The 20,526-nt window shown below is 48.9% G+C and overlaps 1 protein-coding gene across 1 annotated transcript in view; it reads left to right on the forward strand.

Annotated features, from left to right (window-relative positions):
- Nucleotides 1-20,526, forward strand: part of SFPQ (splicing factor proline and glutamine rich) — a 304,377-nt gene that overhangs the window by 188,650 nt on the left and 95,201 nt on the right. The window lies entirely within an intron of this gene.

The raw sequence follows: 20,526 nt of genomic DNA on the forward strand, positions 1-20,526 counted from the left end.
GTTTAAGTTAGAGGGCCCTTGCCCTTTTTTGAGTCAATGTGATTTTGTCTACTTTTAGGTTTGTTTTTCGCCCTACTGTATGTCCTGCTTTATCGGGCTAAGCCCATTTTAGTTAGAGGGCTTCTGCTCGTTTTGTGTTCTGTATCTCGGGCCAGTCCCGTTTTTGAGTCAAGGGCTCGTGCCCTACTTTAAGGTTACTTTTCGTGGTGAAATAGTTGGGTGATAGGATGTCAAAAGAGCAAAAGTCTGGTTTTAAAAAGTGCACCAAGTGCAACTACAAAATGTCTATTACTGATAGCCATGCTGTTTGCGTATATTGTTTAGGACCGAAACATTTGCAGGAAACATGTAGTGTTTGTCATGCTTTTTCCTCTAGGGTCCTACAAGAACGTAAAAATAAATTGATCCTTAAGGGCCTTAAGCCCTCCTTTGAGGAAGCTTTGGCTTCTACTTTCTCTCCAGCTTCTAAAAAGAAAAGGTTGTCTGCTCCGACCAGTCCGTCGGAACAGACTTCCAAGAAGCATAAGTCGACCTCTTCTTCCTTGGCTCCAATGGCTTCGGAGCCTCGGGTGGAAGGGTTTGCCTCAATACCGCTTTCCTCAGCTCCATTGGTGTCGGAGCCGCAGGTTGGGGGATCGAGAGGCGAATCACCTGCTTTGGCTCCTTTGGTCTCTGAGCCGTTGGAGGTGTGCAGCTCAAACTCTCCTCCCCCCGGCCTTGAAGTCCCCTTCGGCGCCGATGCTTATTCATACGGTTCCGGATCCGGTGCCGATGGTGTTGGAGCAGTTTTAGGAGCCGGTCCCCTGGTCTATCTGAGCCGAGAGAATAGTAGTCTCGGCCCCCATCTATTTCCTTTAAATCCTCCAGGTTGTCAGACTCAGATTTGGACAGTTATCCAGAGGCTTTTCCAGTCCCCGGTTTTTGCAAAAATGGTCTCTGCTCCAGCCGACTCTGCTCCGGAGCCAGTCCCCACTTCGCATCCGATACCTCCTCGGAGCCGTTGGAGTCGGTGATGGTAGAGCGGATCAGAGTTGTCCAGTCGGAACCGAGGCTCCCTCGGAGCTTCTCTGTTCCGACCATCATTCCTACCCTGTCCTCGGCGTCTGGGTTCGGTACCGGGACTTCCTCGGTCGGGGCCAAGGGGAACACTTTGGAACTGGTAGCTTTGGTGCCTAGTCTTCCCCTCGGAGCGTCTGCCGCAGGGATTCCCGGTACCGTCGTGGTCTCAGCCGGTGTCCTCCATAGAGTCTGGAGGTCCTGCTTTTGAGGCCAGTGCGCTGGCCATGTTCTTGCCGGCTCAGCAAGTCTCTACCTCACCGTCCCTAGACTTGGGAACTGGTGCTTCTGGTGTGCTTCATTCCCACGACAGTGGGGCCCCAGGGCCTGAGGATACCCCCTTTGGGGGGTTCCCTTCTCCCGGGAGGTCCTTCTGAATCCGCTTCAGATGAACCTCCAAGAAAAAAATTGTGCAAGAGGAAGCACATTGACTCCCAGGATGAGTCTATCACATCAGATACTGACCTCGTTTATGAGGGGTCCCCAAAATCGTCCTCAGATGACGTCTCATTCTCAGATATCCTCGAGATCCTGAGACAGAGGCGATTGGCAGTCCAAAACCCCTTCCGTGGAGGAGTCGGTCTTCCTCAAGGCTTTTGGGGCCCAGCCCTCCGCCTCCTGGGTGTCTCCACCCTTCAATGAATTACTAGATTTAGTTTCTCGAAGGGTGTGGGAACACCCTGACTCTGTGGAACCGGTGCCCGCCAGGCCTAACGAGTTCCCCTCAGCCCCTCCTCAAAAGGAATTTTTGACTGAAGGAGTTGCAGTAGATGCGATGGTGGTGGCATCTGCCACTCAGCAAGACGTGGCAGAGGCTTCAACGTCTATTCACCCTCCTAATGATTCCAGGAGCATGGATAGGTACAGGAAGCATACCCTTTCTTCAGCGGCCTTTACCTTGCGTCGCTGAATTACCTTTGTCATTTTACCAGGCTCCAAAGGGACCTCCTCAAAGAGTTAGGCGAGTCTCTTACAGGTAATAGGCGTTAGCCCAAACTGTTGGCGCCCAGATGACAACCCTATCTTCGATAGTCCACTCGTCCATGAGGCTCATCTCATATGCGGCCGAAGAGGCGAGTAGAGCAGCGGGAACAGGTGTGGCTCTTGGAAGACGTGCCTGGTTACGCTTGTGTCCCTTTGCGGAGGCTTTTAAGTCTTCCTTCAGCGACGCCCCCTTTGATGGGTCCTCCCTGTTTGGACCCAAGGTGAAGGACACACTGACTCGGTGCAAGCAGGAGGGCAAGACCTTGACTGCCGTGGGGGCCTGTTTTTCCGCTCCCTCTAGACCTTACCCCAAGGCCCAGAGGAGGGAAAATGTGGTTCAGGAAATCTCAAAGGTCTTTCCCTACTCCACCGAGTGATCCCCCCCTCTAGAGGCATGGGGGGGGGTTCAGGAAGACGCCGCCCCAGAGGCGGCAGAGGCCCCCATAACTCTGGAGACAAATTCCTTTCGTGGTCCATCCTACGCTCCCCATCCCTGAGACGTGGCCCGACTGCATCTCCGGAGCTAGTCGGGGGTCGTTTTGCGGAACACCCACAGGCTTGGGAATCTATCTCATCCCTTTCATCAAGATCCCCCCTCTTCCTATCAGGAATATCCCGGATGTGCTACCCAGTCAGCGGGATCAAGCAGCGGTCAAGGTTTCAAAGCTGCTAAGAAAAGGAGTCATCCAGCCTGTCCCCACCGACCAGATCGGATCAGGAACTTAAGACTATTTTTGGTGCTAAAAAAGACAGGGGACTTGAGGCCCATTTTGGACCTCAGATCATTGAATCGCTTTGTAAAAAAAAAATCCAAATTCCGAATGGTCACCCTTCAGTCCATTTTCCTGTTGAAGGATGTCTGGATGTGCTCCCTAGACCTCAAGGACGCTTACTATCACGTTCTGATAAGTCAGGAGTCCAGGAGTCATTTACGCTTCCGCCTGGGAACCAGTCATTTCCAGTTCTGAGCACTGCCCTTTGGTCTCACCACAGCCCCCAGGGTGTTAAAGTGTCTGGCAGTAGTGCCAGCTCACTTGAGAAGTCTAGGATTCCAAGTGTTTCCCTATCTAGACTGGCTCCTTACTGCCATTAGTTCGGGCGCTTATGACCACAGTCAGTTTGGATCATTCACTAGGAATCACGTTCAATTGGGGAAAATCTGTGCTGCAGCCGTCTCAGCGTATTACCTTTAGGCGCAGAGTTAGACACAAGAATGCGAGCATTCATGCCGGTAGAAAGGATTCAGGTCCTGCAGTCTCAGGTTCAAACCTTGTTACCCAGATCACGAGTTCAGGCCAGACTGATTCTGCAGTTATTGGGCACGATGGCCTCTATTATTCTAGTCCCCTTAGCCAGGCTGCACATGCGGGTGCTGCAATGGCTACTGTCGGTTCAATGGTCCTTTCAGGAACTTCCCTTGAACCATTTGGTCCAGATTACCGAAATTTGCCGTTGGTGGCTGCTTCAGTCCAACCTGGACCAGGGGCGACCCGTTGCCCTTCAGCCTCCCGTCGCCACGGTGACCTCGGACGCCTCCCAGATAGGGTGGGGGGTCATTATCTGGACAGGTCTGTCCAAGGCACGTGGCAGGCTCACGAAACGCACTTGCATATCAATATCCTGGAAATGAGAGCGGTGCTACTGGTGTTGTAAGCACTTCATCATGCTCTTCCCCGGGGTACTATTGTGATCCTATCCGACAACATATCATGACAAAAGTCTGGTACATTAACAAGCAAGGCGGAACCAGGTCCTACCCTCTTTGCCGAGCGGCCCTGAGTGGCATTGGGCGATTTCTACCCAGCGTTTCCTAGTGGCAACACATTCCGGGGAAATCCAATGTGATTGCAGACAGGCTGAGCAGGACTCCTGTTGCCCCACGAGTGGTCCCTCAATGACAGGGTGGCTGCAAACATCTTCGCCAAGTGGGGCCTCCCTTGTTGCGACTTGTTTGCCAGCCCTCACAGTGCGAAATGCAGGGAGTTCTTCACTCTGACTCCCTCTCGGGGCCAGATTCCCAGGGACACTCTAGCTCACAGTTGGCCCCCCGGTCTACTTTACGCCTTCCCTCCGGTTCCCCTTCTCCCGAAGGTGATACAGAAGGCGATTTATCCAGGAAGCGACATGATTTTGATCGCTCCACACTGGCCTCGTCAGGTTTGGTTCCCCTTCTGAGGTATGCGGTGGAGGGCCCATGGTTTCTGGACCTGGAGCCCGACCTGTTGACTCATCAGTTGGGACAGTCTCGCCCATCCCTCAGGTCCTTGAGGTTGGCCGCTTGGTTACTCCACTTCCAACCTTGGTCAGAGAACTCTTCTCCAGACGTCATCCACATTTTGTCCTCTTCTCACAAACCTTCCACTATTAAACTGTATTCCAGCAAGTGGAAGAGGTTTGCTCTTTGGGCCCAGCAACGAGGTATAGATCCCCTTACCGCCCCAGTACCTCAAGTTTTAGAATTCCTGGCTTTGTTTTATTTGGGCTCTTCAGTTTCCACAATTAAAGTCCAACTGGCGGCTATCTCTAATTTTCATGTCTCCTTTGAGCCTTCCTTAATGGCAAACAGGCTTTGCAAATCTTTCCTTAAAGGAGCGTGGCTTCTTCGGCCCCCAATAGTCCATCCTGTGCCCCCTTGGGACCTGAATATGGTTCTAGCTTCTTTAACTGCCCGCCCCTTTGAACCAGCAGCTACTTGTGATATAAAATTTCTATCTTGGAAAACCGCCTTTTTGGTGGCAATAACCTCTGCCAAGCGGGTCTCAGAGCTTCAGGCTCTCTGTTCTAATCCTCCTTATTTGACCTTTCACAAAGACAGTGTCCCTCAAGTTAAATCCCTCTTTCTTGCCCAAGGTAGCATCCCCCTTATGCATTCAACAATCCTTGGAGCTCCCTGTGTTTTTTCCCAAATTCTCCAATAGCGCAGAATATATTTTCCATCAGTTGGATGTTCACAGACAACTGCGTTTAAGTAGGACCAATCAGACGCGAAAGTCATATCAGCTGTTTGTGTCCTTTGCGGAAATTAGGTTGGTTTAACCTGTGGCTAAGACCACCATAGCCAAATGGATTGAAGATTGCATCTCCTTCATTTATTCACGGTCTGGCAAAGAGCTACCTTTCCCAGTCAGGGCTCGTTCTACCAGGGCAATGGCTACTTCTGTAGCATTCCACTCCAAATTATCGATGGATGATATCTGTGCGGCCGCTACCTGGACTTCTCCACACCTTCATTTCTCATTACAAGATAGATGTGGCTTCTCTGGGTAGAGCTTCCTTTGGTTCCACAGTTCTCAGGAGTGTTTTCCAATGAGCCACCCGGGATTTAGGTGCTAGCGATGCTGTCCCATCAGTTATGAATGTAGGCGAGATAGGATCCCATTACATCTTTTAGTTATGTACTTACCATAACTTCGGATGTATGGGATCCATCTCTCCTACATTCATATGTACCCGCCCTCCTTCCCCCTTCCCATTGGATTTAGAGGGAATGTTGCTACTTACTGAGTTTTTCTCTTGGACTTTAGTTTATTTTATTTTATTTATTTATTTTATTTTACATTTGTTAACCGGGCTAGTCTGACTGGATATATTTCCCTTTTCAGCAGAGGCCCGGGGAGAAAAGCTCCACAGAGAGAATAATAACTATTACATGCAATGCAAAAAAAGTAGTATACAATTCATAGTTTGTTACAGTTGCTGGTATGTCTCTGTCTGGATGTAGGTATGAAAGAGCTGGGGAAGCAGGCGTGGTGCATTCTGGGATAAGGGGTAGCCCAGCCAATTGGAGACTTCGTTCTACTATATAGTGGCAGAGTCGGAGCCGATCGAAACAATCAGTTATGAATGTAGGTGAGATGGATCCCATGCATCCGAAGTTATGGTGAGTACATAACTAAAAGTTACCTAGTGCTTACCACTCCACTGATGAGCTAGAAGGCTTCCCTCCAACACAAAGCTTGAGAGGCTCAAACTTGCATACAGTCCTGGATACAGCAAATCTGGACTACACTAGTTGCAGGAAAGGTAGGAAAAAGGCTCTGAATTTTTTTAAATACAGAAAAGTAGCTAAAACAGCAGTAAAAACAATTCAGATGCAGTACAAGCTAGCACACAAGTATGTAGCAATGTTAGACCTAACAGCTTAAAAAATGCAATTAACTTAGAAATTACTAAAAACAAGTGCCGAAGGAGTCTATTAGGTAGAATGAGGTAGAGATGGGACTGGGGGGAGTGTCCCAGATCAAATCTACAGTGGGGGTGGGCAACTGCAAAAGCCTTTAAATTTAAACAAGACAGGAGTAGAGGGTGGGTGTGGGAAACAACACCTTAAGCAGAGATCTGAAACTAGTGAAGCAAAAATAGTGCACAGCTGTCAGCCAGCAATGATATAAAATTAGTCAAGCCACAACTGAGTGCACAACTCTGAAGTGCCAGAAAAATATACTTGGCTCTGTATATCTCCAGGTAGTTTGAAGAGCACTTTGTCAGGACACAGGAAGGCTCCAGCAATGATAAATAGATAAAATATATATTCTTCCGCACCACATGCTCCAGAGACCTCTCCCACAATCAATGGAATATGCTGCAGGGACAGGTTCATAACCCAGAGACTGCCCATGCTATGGAATAGACTTTCCTATACATGTCAGGCAGACTACCTCACTGGCCCTCTTAGAAATTGAGTGGATGGGAAATTGAAAATTCACCCCAGGGATCACTCCAGTGTCTTTACTTGACAGGCACTGGGAACCAAGGTTGTGGGGGTGGCATGATGCCAGGGTAATCCTATGGGCTATGCCTGTAAAAGCTCCAGGGCCTACGCAGACACCACCACAGTCTGGTATATCAACAAATGGGGGGACCAAGTCCTACCTACTCTGCAGACTTGTTACACTAGTGTGGGAAGTAGCCACTTCCCAGAATTCTCTTCTCTTGAAGGCAGCATACATTCCTCCTCTCAGACTCCAAGCAGATTTGTTGAGCAGAACCATCAGTGTCACGAATGGATGCTCCACAGGGACATCACAAATAGATCCGTTTGCCTCCACCCCTCCACCAACAGACACCAGACCCACAGGCACTCCAACCGATGCCTTCACTATTTCGTGGAAGGGGGGGTACCTTTATGCATTCCCCCTTCCCCCTCATTCAGAGGGTCCTACTACTGATTCAGCAGGACAATCTGGCTCTGACAGCATCGGTTCTACTTCAGTTGTCCAAGGGCAGTCACCACAAGTTACCCTGCAGTGGACCTTCACTTTAATCCACCCACAGTGGCAGCTGCTACACCTGACCCTGTGGCAGATTGGCTTCTGATCATACAGACACCTTTACAATGAGGATGCGCTCAGTGTCCTGCAGGAGGCCAGGAAACCTAATACTACAAAATCTTACCTGTCTAAATGGAAAAGGTTAATTTCTTGGTTTCAAAATAAGCAGCTGGGTCTGCTTACTGGTGACATCTCCCTAGTGCTGTCTTGAGTTGGTTCAGACCTACCTGGCCTACTCTTAAGGCACACCTGTCTATTTCTGCATGCCTACCCATGGATCCTCCTTGGCATCTAGGCTACCTTCAGAACGCTTCTTCAAAGGGGTCTTGCATCTCAGAACCCCCAGAAACTTGCACCTCCTCATTGGGATCTCTGCTATGTGATGGGGAAGCTTGCACTGCTACCCTTGAGGCCTGCTGATCAAGCTTCTCTAAAGCTCTGCACCTGGAAGACTGTCCTAGTAGCCATCACATGTTCGTGTTTCACTGCAGTCATTACATTTGGGTTATCTGCTTGCAGGTAGCCCTCAGTCGGCCTGATTATCAGTCTTGGGTCCTGCTTGGGGTTGCTGTCTGACATCTTGTAGTCAGGGATGTAAAGCATGCAGCCGACGCCATTGCATCAGTCTTGTCGTGCGATGCCCAAAGCAGAAGCAGTTTGCAAGTGCCGGTTGGCAACCTCCTGAAGTTTTCTTTTTTAAGTTTCAGATCTGACTTCAATTTTGAGCAAGAAAAGGGATCCCCAGCGGGGTACTTAGCTTTGATGTCAGTAAAAGTTCAATTGTATTACTTGTGAAAAGCAAATACCTCAGATTTTCATTCTTACTGCATTCCTTACTTAGGCCCAGACCATGACGTCCCTCGCTGTCTTTTGTGCCTTATTCAATCCTCTATTTGTCATCTGTTCATTTTCGCATCTAACTATTTTGTTTTTCTGTTCCATTATCCAGAAATGACTTCAGTAAGCCACCAGACTTCTTACTTTCTGAAAAAAATGCAAAGATAAAGACAAACCACATAGGTCCAAAGCTGCAGACGATGCTTCCATTAAGCTAGTCACCAGTTCACCGGTACTGAGGCACTTTCGCAGCCCCTGATACCTGCTACTTCAGATTCATATGCCTCTACTGAGATGTATTCTGAGTCCGATATGCCACGAGATGCTTTGACTACGGAACCTGTGGATGTCTCTACCTTGGATGGGTCTGGAGCTGCTGGGTAGGCACCGGCTCCTGAGGGTGTATTTAGGCCTGCCTGCTTGTATATTAAACGGACGCCATCTTCAAGGCCTAAAGCTGTATCCATGCCTAGAAAACATGCCCAGACTGCATGGTCAGGCCCCTATGTCTTAAAGAATGGCTGAAGACCTTATTACTCTAATCAGGGGAAGCCACCCTTGGACTTAGAACTGGTTTTCCTTCTGATTTCTTCTGATCAGGATTCTGAAATGTGTTTTTTCTGATGACCAGTATTTGCCCTTATCTACCTATGAGGATTCTGATGCAGAGGACTCAATTCCCTCTTCCCCTCCAGAAGATTTGTCTTGGTGAAACTTTGCATATTCTTAGGGAGCATTTCCTCTGGGAAAGCCAGGATTACTCTTGACTCCAAAAACAGGCTTAGGGAATTTACTCCTACCTCAGCACAGACCCTTAGCTATCCCTCCTGTACTGGACATTGTAGATGCCTTTTGAGATCTAGCCTGACCCCAGACACTTTAGCTCCCAGGAAACCTGACTCTCAAGTTCCATTTTGAAGAATCCTACTGTGGATCCAGAGAAGATTTCACAGGCACCCAAAGGCATTAAGGCTACTACTGCCAAAAACCCTACCCCTTCTGATGGATTCCAGGGCCCTGGACAGATGTGTTAAGGTATACACTTCTGCTGTTTTGGCTATTAGGTCCTTAAACTGCCAGTTTCATACGTTAATGTATCAGCAGTATATTGGATTACTTTAACAGAAAGTGATAAATCCTGACTGCTGAAAATAAAGAATTACAGGATTTAATGCATTCTGCTGAACAAGTTGGTAAGCATACTTTGCAATGTGGTTTTGATTCATTAGAGGCATCTTGCAGGGCTGCTGTCACTGGGTCTGTTCTTGGAAGGCATGCTTGGCTTAAGTTGCAAAATGTGACAGATCATGTTAACGCTAAATTACTGGATGCTCCCTTGAACCAGGATCGCCTGTTTGGCAACAAAGCAGAAGTACTTAAGATGGGGGAAAAGGCTAAATTTATGCAAACTTAATTTTCTGCAAGTACAGCCTCCCAGATTTAGTAGGCACTGGCCTAAGAATTGGTTCTTTCCTGTCTCTTCCAGGTCTTCAGTCCAAACCCAGGACCAGCAGACCACACAGGCTTGAGTCTCAAGGTATTCACAGGCCTAAGTAGTGGGGGGCTCCTACTTCCAAAGCTGGTAGCAGTAAGACACCCCCCCTATGGTAAACTGTCACAATGACTTAACCTTAAAACCTTCCAAACCCTGCTCAACTGACTGTTCCTTTAGGGGGAGAGATCGCCCTGCATGGAAAAAATTGGGAACTATTACCCAAGACAATTGGGTTTTAAAGTTTCCCCAAGGATACAAATTTCACTTCTACTCCTTTCGAACCCCAAATGGTTGGCCAGACCTACCCCCAAATCAGTGGGAAGAGGCTCAAAAGCAGGTTCTCTCCAAGTGTCAGGGCTATTCAACCTGTCCCAGAAGAGGAATAGGGGCAAGTTTTTTACTCTACTTTTCCTGGTACCCAAAAAAGACTATTCTTGGCGTCCTATCCTGCATCGGTCTATCCTAATCCCTTTTTTGGTATTCCCAAAATTCACAATGCTATCTCTTAATCAGCTGCTTCCCATGCTAGGCAAATATGCCTGTTTGGTAACAGTGGATTTAAAGGAAGCTTACCTGCACATCCCAATAAGGGAATTATGCAGAAAATACCTACACTTCTAAGCAGGCTACATGCACTATCGGTTCTCTGCACTGCCTTTTGGCTCATCTACTGCGCCCATGGTATTCACAAAGTGCCTAGCTCCAGTCATTGCATTCTGCAGGCAAAGAAATATTCAGATATACCCATACCTGGACGATTGTCTAATTCAGGCAGAAAACTAGGACATACTACTAAATCTGGGCATTTGTAAAGAAACTACTAACTTCACTGGGGTACACCATAAATGAAAATAAATTACACCTAGTACCCTGCCAACAAATTGTATTCCTGGGAGCAAGCTTGAATAAAACTTCCCAGATGGCCTACCTCACGCCACAAAAGTTTGACCGCCTACTTCAAACTACTGGCCACAAAGATCCAGCTATCTGCAAGGGAAGTACTCCAAGCCATGGGGTTCATGGCCTCTTGCATTCTACTAATTCCATATGCAAGACTGCATATGAGGGAAACTACAGTGGCATTTAAAAAGCTTATGGTGTCAAAACTTCTCGGGACCTAGAATCGATTCCTGTCATTCCTTGTGTAAGAACAGAGTTCCTTTGGACCGAGGCCTGCCACCACAAGGGACTGCCATTCAGTCTACCCCCTGCCACCCAACCCTAACAGACACATCAGACTATGCATGGGTGGCTCAATTGGCAGGGCATTCAGGGCAAATGGAACTGAGTCAAATGCACCTGCATATCAATCAAAAAGAAATGTTAGCTGTGCAGAATGCTCGGACAGCCTTCAAGGACCACATTCTTCCAGGACAATTGTTGGCAAGGACAACACCACTTATGTGGTACATAAGCAGATGGGGGGGACACCCTCATAACCTCTCTGCAGACTAGCTATGGCTCTGTGGAACACAGCCTTGAGCAACCAAGTGCACCTACAAGCTCAATTCCTACCAGGCAAATTAAATTCACTGGCAGATTTGAGCAGAAGTCTCATGGACCTACACGAATGGAAAGTGGAACCCAAAATATTCAAGCTTTTGGGGAACAGATGGGTGACACCACAGGTGGTCCCATTTGCTTCCCCTCAGAGCCATCAATTGAACAAGTGCACCAGAACTCCCCACAGTCAAGCTTGGAAAGTGGGTGCCCTGTCCTTTTACCTGGAAAAGCCTCAGTCTTTGCTTTTTCCCCCCTCTGCCTCTAAGATGCTAATAAAGATCAAACAGGACAAGCCAAGGACAATCCTGATTGCACCAGATTGGCCACGCCAGCACTGGTACCCTTTTACAGTCTGACAGGGCTACAACCATGGCACCTGCCTCAGATTCCTTCATTGCTGTCCCAGCAGGTGGGCCAGATTCTGCACCCTCAGCTTCAGACCCTAAACCTTGCAGCATGGCTAATCCCCTGAGCTCACCATTAGCAATTCTCAGTAAGCAGGGGCTGGATGTCATTCTTGAGGCAAGGAGGCCTAGCTTTTCAGAAAAGAAGATTCCTGGAGCCATTCACGGGATGGGCACAACGGTGCCCAGTTTACCTTGTATACTAGATTACTTAACGGAGATATTCCACAAGGGCCTATCCTTTTCCATTAAGATTCATTTCTCTGCCATTTCAGCTCACTGAGCCACTCCTCTTTCATCCTTTGGTAAAGCAGTTCCTTAGATGGGCCAAAAATTTGAGACCCCACCCAGGAAAGCTCCCACTCCAGCCTAGGACATTAACTTTGTATTGGAAAAACTCACTCTACCTCCCTTTGAACCTGCTGTAACTGCAGAGTTGAAATTCCTTTCTTGGAAAACAGCCTTCCTTCTAGCAGTCACTTCAGCAAGAAGAGTGTCCGAGTTACAGGCCCTCATGGCAGTGGAGCCCTTCATTACCTTTCATGCAGACAGGGTTTCCGTCGGGACCCATCCTTCCTTTATGGCCAAGGTGGTGTCTAGTGTGGCCCTAAACCAGTCAATTCACTTGCCTACCTTTTTCCCAAATCCACAAAGAATTCTGTACTCTTTGGACGTGCACAAACAGATTTTCTGATAGGCTTAGTCCTGTCCAAATAAAATGCTGCTAGTTGGCTTTGCTGCAGGGGCAGAGGGGAAGGCCATTTCAAAGCAAACCATTTCTAAATGGATAGCCCATTGCATCCATTTCTGCTATAAGTACCATGGAAAAACCAACCCCACAGGGAATAAGAACTCATTCCACTAGGGCAGCATCTACCTCTACTGCATTTCTCAGAGGAGTCCCTACCAGGGACATCCGGGAAGCTGCAACCTAGAGCTCTGTATACGTTCAATCATTACCACTTGCCTATCTTTTCTAAATCCAGAGGTTGATTTGCCACAGCAGTCTTGTAGGGCATTGCCAGCCCTAATGCTTTATCTACCGCCTCCCCTTCCTTAATTGGTAATCAACCCAAATGTGATGACTGCAACAGTGAAATACTAAGAACATAGTACAGTTGTGTACACTTGGCATAAATGTAGATGTTAGTGTATTCACTGTTGCAGTCCTGGTTACCCTCCCTCCAGCCCCCTATTTCTTTGCTTTCACCTATCCTTTTTGGCTTTGCATGTCTGTCTGCTTTTTGCTGGGGGTGTTCCTCACCATGTAATTGTTTCCTATTGTGGGGGGCACCTGACATCTTGGGCAAGAAAAACTGATGTAATGGCATCGGCTGCATGTTTTATACTCCTACGACCCGATGTCCCAGACGAAATGACAGCATCAGATGCAGAAATCCCCAAGACTCTGGTATTCAAGCTGGCTGAGGGCTACCTGCAGGCAGATAACCCTTATGTGATGACTGCAACAGTGAATATAAGTTTACACAACTGTAACATCTCTTCCATGTTGCAGTATTCCTTCCCTCCCATCTACCTCTCCTGTTACTTGGCAGTTCGCCTTTTGGGTGGGGCAGGACTTGACATTACCTTCTCTGGGGCTGGTTCTGACTGGGGTGCTCAGTTCTGAGGTTTGCTGCCTCTCGCCTTCCTAAAAGGAGTCCCCACCAAAGCCATCCTGGAAGCTACTACCTAGTTTTCATTGCATAACTTTGCCAAATGTTACTACTCTTCAACCTTCAAATTCAGAGCAGGAGTTCAGAGCAGGATTTGCCACTGCCAACCTGCAGGGCATCTTCGTATTTCCTTAATCTACATCTGACCACCTCAGGTTTGAAAATAATCCCACAAGTCAGGACTGCAACAGTGAAACAAAAACAGAGATGTAATGTGATCCTATCTCGCCTACATTCTGTACTGATGGGTTTGGAGCCGATCCTCTGCTCCGACTCAGCACGCTATACTATAGAACGAAGTCTCTTATTGGCTGAGCTGTCCCACATCCCAGGATGCACCACCACTGCTTCCCCAGATCTCGTTTGCCGCTTCTACAGCAAAGACGTGGTCTCGGACTTGGCTGAGCTAAGTGCTTATTACTTAAAAAATTTCTGTCAAATTTTCTCATCTACCCAAAAGCTGTTATAACAGCTATTCGTTGTTGTGTGACTGAGATTTGACCTTTTTTTGTGGAAAAATTGTCTTAGTTTGAGGGAAAGGATCCAGTTTAAGTTAGAGGGGCCTTGCCCTCGCGCGTTAAAGCTTCTTAGTGAGAGTCTTTCTGTGATAGAGTTGTCTAGTTTTGGGTCAAGTGACCCCGTTTAAGTTAGAGGGGCCTTGTCCTCAGTTTACGTATTTCTTTATTATTGTATTTAAAAGATTTTTTTCTGTGGTAGTGATTTGTGTCAACATGTCGAAAGAGCACAGACCATCAGGATTCAAAAAATGCTCTAAATGCAGTTACAAAATGTCCATTACGGACGACCACTCTGTGCGTTTATTGTTTGGGCCCTAAGCATCTTCAAGAGTCATGCAGCGTTTGTCACGCCTTTTCCTCCCGTGTCCTCCAAGAGAGGAAAAATAAATTGATTTTAAAAGGGCTGATCACCCCTTCCTTTGAGGAGGCTTTATCTTCTTCCTCTTCACTTTCAAAGAAGAAGAAATCGTCAGCTCCGACCAGCCCGTGGGAAACTGCTACAAAGAAATCTCGGCAGGCTTCTCCGTCTGCTCCACAGACTTCGGAACCGGCAGAGAAGTCGACTCGAGCTCGTTCGATGTCTTCTCTGTCTTCGAGAATGTCAGATTCGGCCATAGACAGGGTGCTTCAAAGGTTGTTTCAGTCTTCGGTCTTTCAAAAGTTGGTTTCGGCTCCAGCCCAGTCGGCTCAGGAGCCTGTTGCCCACCCTGTTGTCTTGGTTCCTCCTCCAACACCTTCGGCGCCGTTGGAGTCAGTGCTGGTGGAGCCGGTGGAGGGACCCTTACTCCAACCCCGCCCTTCGGGGCGGAGTTTGGTACACGGACCTCCTCTGTCGGCCCCGGGGGTGACTCTTCGGGGCCGATGTTTTCGGTTCCGAGCCTCCCTCTCAGTGCGTCTGCTGCGGGAGTGTCTTCTACTGTTGTGGCCTCAGGGGTTGGACCTTCCCAGGACTCTGGGGGTCCCGCCTTCAGGGCCATGAGGAGTGCTTTGGCCAAATCTTCTTGCCACCTCCATCTGTCACCTTCCCTAGGCACGGAGACTGGTTCCTTTGTAGTCCCCCTGTCTCAAGACAGCGGAGCCTTGGGGCCTGAGGCCACCCCCATCGGGGGTTCCCTCCTTCCTGAAGGTCCCTCCGAAGTGTCTTCGGATGAACCTCCGAGGAAGAGACGGTGCAAGAGGAAGCACTTCGACTCCCCTGACGAGCCTCTCACCTCGGACACTGACTTCGATGATGCGGAGGGGTCCCCCAAGTCGTTCTCGGATGATGTCTCCTTTGCAGACATTTTGGAGATCCTGAAGCAATGAGACGACTGGTAGTCCAAACCCCCTTCCGCTGAGGAGTCTGTATTCCTCAAGGCCTTCAGGGCTCAGCCCTCCGCCTCCTGGCTGTCTCCGCCCTTCGATGAGCTCCTGGATTTGATCTCTCGAAGGGCGTGGGAACACCTGGATTCTGTGGAACCAGTGCCAGCTCGCCCCAATAAATTCCTCTCAGCACCCCCTGAAAAGGATTTTTTTCTCCAACGGTGTGGCTGTAGATGCCCTGGTGGTGGCATCTGCTAGCCACAAAAGATGTGGCAGAGGCTTCAACGTCCGTCCATCCTCTTAATAGTCTAGGAGCATGGATCGGTACGGGAAGCGCACCCTTACTTCAGCAACCTTTACTTTAAGGTCTCTGAATTATTTGATGCACTTCACCAGACTTCAGAGGGATCTGGTCAAGGAACTTTCAGATACCCTCTCTGGTAACTTACCTGAGCAGTTGGCCCAGACTGTTAACTCAGCTGGCTACCCTATCATCATTATCGAACTCGTCCATGCAGCAGAGGGGGCGAGCAAAGAGGTGGGAACAGGCGTTGCTCTACGGAGACTAGCCTGGCTCCGCCTGTCATTTTGCGGAGGCCTTTAAGTCTTCCTTTGCCGACGCTCCCCTTGATGGGTCATCTCTGTTTGGACCCAAGGTAAAGGACACCTTGACTCGCTGCGAACAAGAGGGTAAGACTTTAACTGCCGTAGGGGCACGGTTTTCCACCCCCTTCAGGCCTTATCCCAAGGCTAGAAGAGGGGGGAAGATTTGGTTCCGTATATCTCAAAAGCATTACTCTTCGCAGCAGAGTGATCCCCCTTCTAGAGGCAGAGGAGGGTGAAATTTTTCAGGAAGACACCGTCCCAGAGGCGTCGGAGGCCCCTGCAACACTGGAGACAGTCCTTTCGTGGCTCCTCAACCTTCCAGCATCCCTGAAGGAGTGCCCGACTGTGCAGCTCCGGAGCCAGTTGGGGGTCGTTTTTCGAAGCACCTAAAGGCCTGGGAGAGTATCGCTCAGGACCGATGGGTGCTCCGAATCATTGCCGGAGGTTACACCATCCCTTTTTCTCAAAAACCCCCCCCCCCCTCTCCATCCCAAAGAATCCCCGGACCCGCCACCCAGTCAAGGGATCTTGCAGCCATCGAAATATCAAAGCTGCTTCAAAAAGGAGTCATCCAACCTGTTCCCGCAGGCCAGACCGGATTAGGGACCTACTCAAGATTCTTTTTGGTGCCAAAAAAGACCGGGGACTTGAGGCCCATTTTGGATCTCGGCAGGCTAAATTGATCAGTGAAAAAGTCCAAGTTCCAGATGGTCACCTTGCAATCCATTCTCCCGCTGCTGGAGAAAGGTGTTTGGATGTGCTCCATAGATCTCAAGGACGCCTATTATCACATCCTGATAGATCAGGCGTCCAGGAGACACTTGCGCTTCAGCCTGGGAGACGGTCATTTTCAGTTCCGTGCACTGCCCTTTGGTCTCACCACAGCCCCCAGGGTGTTCACCAAATGTTTGGCGGTGGTGACTGCTCACCTGAGAAGTCTAGGATTCCAAGTGTTTCCATACCTAGACGACTGGCTCCTAACTGCCACCTCCAGGCGTCTACTGTTGCAAAATCTGGCAGCCACTATATCTCTAGGCAACTCCCTAGGAATCACCTTCAATTGTACAAAGTCCGTGTTGCTGCCATCTCAGCGCATTCGGTTTATCGGAGCAGAGATGGACTCAAAGCAAATGCGAGTCTATCTTCCTGCAGAGAGGATAGAAACACTACAGTCTCAAGTTCGAGCTTTGCTCCTCAGACATCGAGCCCCAGCGAGAATGGTCCTACAACTGTTAGGTTCCATGTCGGCCACCATTATCCTAGTCCCCTTTGCAAGGTTACATGAGGATTCTCCAGTGGCTCCTGTCAGTCCAGTGGTCTTATCAGGATCTCCCACTCAGTCACCACATTCTGATCAGAGACGTGCAAACAGGACCTTTGTTGGTGGCTTCTTTCCTCCAACCTGGATCAGGGGTGACCCTTCGTTCCACCACCCCCAGTGGCCACATTGACTACGGACGCCTCCCAGACGGGGTGGGAGGGACATTACCTGGGTAGGTCAGTCCAAGGCAAGTGGCACTCCGAGAGTCTCCTCCACATCAACATACTGGAAATGAGGGCGGTGCTTCTATCGTTGCAAGCACTACACATTTACCTCCCCCAGGGCACGACTGCCATTCAGTCCGACAACATGTCGGTGGTCTGGTACTTGAACAAGCAAGGAGGGACCAGATCCTACCCCCTTTGCAGAGAGGCCATGAAGGTATGGGATTGGGCGATTGCAACGTTTTCTGGTAGCAACACACATTCCAGGGAGATCCAATGTGATAGCCGACAAACTGAGCAGAACTATTCTCTCCTCTCACGGGTGGTCTCTGAACGACAGAGTGGTAACTCAGATTTTCAGGAGATGGGGAACTCCGTGTTGCGACCTTTTCGCAACCCCCTCAACACGAAATGCCAACAGTTCTTCTCTCTCCCCAGTTCCGGGGGAGATTCCCAAGGACGCCCTAGTCCAAGCTTGGCCCACCGGTCTGCTATACGCCTTTTCCACCGGTTCCCCTTCTTCCCAAGGTGATCCAGAAGGTGATTCGCTTGGAGAGCAAAATGATTCTAGTTGCCCCCATACTGGCCTAGTCAAGTCTGGATGTCCTTCAAGAATGCAACTGCAGTCATAACATATGGGTTGTCCTGCCTCAGGCAGCCCTCGGTCGGCCGGATTCCAAAGTCTGGGTCCGACGTCGGCTGATGTCGCATTTCTCTCCGTCAGAGCGGCTGGAGTACATAAGCATCAGCCGATTTTCTTCAGTCTTTCTTGCCGCGCGGTGCCCGAAGCAGAAGCGGTTCGCAAGTGCCGGTCGGTCAGCTCCTGTATTCTTCGATTCCGAAGTCATCAAAAAAGCTAAGTACCCCGTTGGGGACCTTTTCTTGCCTCAGCCGATGTCAGAAATTACTGAAAGTTAACAATTGTCTTTCTTGTGGTAAACAAATACCTCATAAGGATTTCCACTCTTACTGTCTTCCTTGCCTTGGCCCAGACCACGACGTCTCGGCCTGTGTAGCCTGTGCTCGCTTCAAGTGCACTCAGGCGCCGGGCGGAGTTCGCTGAAGATTTTTTCAGCGAAAATTTTGCTTATACAATGCTGTCGGAACTTCCGACATCGCAAACTCCCAAGAAACGAAAAGACTGGGACCGACATCCTCTGTCCGCGTCTACCACTGACTCCACGCCAAAACCTACCGCGAGTGCTCCGGTTCCACCGCTCTGAACCAAAGACACCGCATTACCGACGACTCCGATTCCGGTTATAACTCCGCCAGTTATTGATTTTCCTCCGGATACCGAAACCGAGGAAATGCCCGAGACCATTGCTGTAGATAAGGTCACTCCTGCACATGGAGCTGCCATGCCTCCTATGGCCATGTCTATTAAGGCCTACACTAGGGCTAAGGCAGCCAGCAAGACCAAGCATCTTACTGCTAAAGCCTTGCCTCGGCCTACTCCAGAGACACAAATTGACTATGGCTGCTGATCTAATTTCTATGATTAGAGGTTCACAGGCCCATCCTGAGAGGATCCCAGCCTCCTTCTGATAAAAGGCCCCGGGTTGAATCCTCTGACCTTATTTCTTCAGATGAAGATTCTGAGGACTCTGTCCACTCGGATGGCCAGGAAGAGCTCTTCCAGACCTATGAGGACTCAGATGCAGAGGATTCCATCCCCTCGGCCTCCCCTCCTGAGGATATTTCTTTTGGGGAAGTTCTGCATACCATGAGGGAACATTTCAAGTGGCAAGGCCAGGAATATTCTGATTCTTGAAAGCGCCTTCGAACTTTCCTTAAAAAGCCCCAGCACAGGCCCTTAGCTATTCCAAAGTCAAGACTTCAGCCATCCCAGCAAATCTTCTTAGGAGCCAAATTAGACACAGCCTCTCAAATGGCTTACCTAACAGAAGACAAGCAAGAGAAGTTAACTCATTATTTCAAAGGTTTGGCAAAACTTACCCAGATGACTGCAAGGAGATTCCTACAGGCCCTGGGTTACATGGCATCCTGCATTCTCCTGGTTCCATTAGCAAGACTACACGAGAAAGCTTCAATGGTACCTAAAAAGCCTATGGTCTCAGCACAGCAACAACTTAGAGACAACCATACCGCTCATTCCATGCCTACAAAAGGAATTCCTATGGTGGGCCTCGGTAAGCCAGGCAAACACAGGTATGTCATTCAAAAAACCACAGATAACACAGACCATGACCACAGACGCCTCAGACCTTGGATGGGGGGCGCACATGGAAGGCAGGTGTATACAAGGACAATGGTCTCCAAAGGAAACACATCTGCATATAAACCAAAAGGAAATGCTGGCAGTAATGCATGCCATCGAGGCCTTTCAACACCAACTTCAGCAAGACCAATTACTGATACGGACTGACAACACCACTGTGATGTGGTATATAAACAAGCAAGGGGGCACCCATTCTTACCCCCTTTGCAGACTGACAATGCATCTTTGGGAAAAAATCACTGAGCCTAAACATTCAGTTACAGTCCCAGTTTGTTCCAGGCAAAGACAATGTGCTGGCGGACAGCCTAAGCAGGAATTTCACAGATCCACACGAGTGGAGGCTACATCCGAAGATCTTCACACAGCTCACTTCGACATGGGGCAGGCCAGAAGTAGACCTATTTGCCTCTCACCTCAACCATCATCTACAAAACTTCTGCTCAAGGACATACCATCCACAAGCTTGGAGAATAGATGCTCTCTCATTCAACTGGAACTTCCTAAAAATCCATGCATTCCCACCTCTGCCACTGATGATCTCAGTATTACTAAAGATCAAAGCAGAGACCCAAGGGGATCCTAATAGCTCCGGACTGGCCAAGACAACACTGGTATCCACTACTACGGAGCATGTCACACCAAGAAGTGGGCCCTTCCCCAATGGCCTCTACTTTTGACTCAACACAACTTCAAAACAGTGCATCCAAACCTTCAGACACTGCAGCTAACAGCCTGGGAGATTCCATGAATAACCTCAGCCTATCTCTCTCCAAGGAAGTTCAGCGGATACTAACAGAGGCTCGAAGACCATCCACCAGAAAGGTTTACTTAGCAAAATGGAAGAGATTCAGCATTTGGAATACCAGCAAGGGACATGATGCATCTTTATTGAGCATCCCACTCATCCTGGAATATTTGGCAGATATGCTAAAAAATACTCTCATATTCTTCCATAAAGATACATGCATCAGCTATTTCAGCTAGCTATAACACTGATCTGCCTGTCTTTTCACATCCTTTGCCAAGACAATTCCTCAGGGGAATCAAGAACATTAAGCCACCAAGAAAGGCTCCAGTGCCAGCCTGGGACCTCAATTTTGTCCTAGAAAAACTGACTCTAGCTCCATTTGAGCCAGCAGCTTCAGTTG

This window comes from Protopterus annectens, chromosome 1.part2 (genome assembly GCF_019279795.1).
Source record: "Protopterus annectens isolate FY-2018-M chromosome 1.part2, PAN1.0, whole genome shotgun sequence".
In the NCBI taxonomy this organism is placed as follows: domain Eukaryota; kingdom Metazoa; phylum Chordata; order Ceratodontiformes; family Protopteridae; genus Protopterus; species Protopterus annectens.